Below are 1307 nucleotides of genomic sequence, written 5' to 3'. Positions count from 1 at the left end.
ATTTTGCATGTATTTTTGTATCCATTTCTGTTCATTAACTTTTCCCTTCATGTTTTTAGTTTATTAGATTCTCATTCTTTCCAATCTTTTTTATTTCTGATTTTTTTCTTTAGGATCTTGCGCATTATTTCCATGTCAAAATGGTGGCCAGTGTCTCCCCACAAATAGTGGTGGTTATGTTTGCCAGTGTGTGAGTGGATTTACCGGCACTAACTGCGAGACCCCAGGTAATATATCTGCTGTTAGATGGGTAATGTTTCTGTGGTTTCTAATGTCATTTGACTTCTGCTGCTCTGTAAACTAAATGCTGTATTAAACACCTGTGCCAAATAAGCACCGTCTCAAATAAAGTGTCGGTGATTTTCAAAATCTAATTCTAAATGTAATAATGGTTGTACAGTATTCTTTAAATACAATAAATAGTACTTTTTGGTTCATTGTTATGCCTATATTTCAGGTAGCTTATTTTGCATGTATTTTTGTTTCCAATTCTGTTTATTTTTCTTTTCCTCTCATTTTTCTAGTTTGCTAGATTTTCATCCTTTCCATTCTTTTTTCTGTTTTTTTTTACCTTTAGGATCATGTGCATTATTTCCGTGTCAAAATGGTGGCCAATGTCTCCCCACAACTAGTGGTTATGTTTGCCAGTGTGTGAGTGGATTTACAGGCACTAACTGCGAGACCCCAGGTAGTATATCTGCTCTTAGATGGGTAATGTTCCTATTGTTTCTAGTGTCATTTGACCTTTGCTGCTCTGTACACTATAAAATGTTTTATTAAGCAACTCAATCAAATAAGCGCCCTCTCAGTTAAGACTGTCACCAGACTTGATTTTCCGTTAAGCACAGCTCTCAAATGCTGCGGCATTTGTGAGAAAAGCACATATCAGTACTAATAATAGATATATATTGTAGTATTGATTTTTTTTTCAATAACTGTTATTCTAATCTAATTTTATGCATAAATACTTTAGTTGGTATTTTTCATGGTGATTTTTCAAAATATAATTCTAAATGTATTAGTGATTGTACAATATTCTTGCAATGCTATAAATAGTATTTATTAGATCATTGTTATGCCTATATTTTTGGTAGCTTATTTTGCATGTATTTTTGTATCCATTTCTGTTCATTAACTTTTCCCTTCATGTTTTTAGTTTATTAGATTCTCATTCTTTCCAATCTTTTTCATTTCTTATTTTTTTCTTTAGGATCTTGCGCATTATTTCCGTGTCAAAATGGTGGCCAGTGTCTCCCCACAAATAGTGGTGGTTATGTTTGCCAGTGTGCGAGTGGATTTACCGGCAC

At 33.4% G+C, this 1307-nt stretch overlaps 1 long non-coding RNA gene across 1 annotated transcript; it reads left to right on the top strand.

Annotated features, from left to right (window-relative positions):
• Positions 1 to 111: 111 nt before the first annotated feature.
• Positions 112 to 1307, top strand: LOC117119543. Its single transcript, XR_004447205.1, has 3 exons — positions 112 to 227; positions 578 to 688; positions 1211 to 1307. It is a non-coding gene; the product is annotated as an uncharacterized LOC117119543 (long non-coding RNA).

Source organism: Anneissia japonica, unplaced genomic scaffold (genome assembly GCF_011630105.1).
Source record: "Anneissia japonica isolate Jap-2015-1 unplaced genomic scaffold, ASM1163010v1 scaffold26653_len1307_cov153, whole genome shotgun sequence".
NCBI lineage: Eukaryota > Metazoa > Echinodermata > Crinoidea > Comatulida > Comatulidae > Anneissia > Anneissia japonica.
Note: the sequence above shows the minus strand (reverse complement) of the source record. Positions and strands in the feature narration are given on the sequence as shown.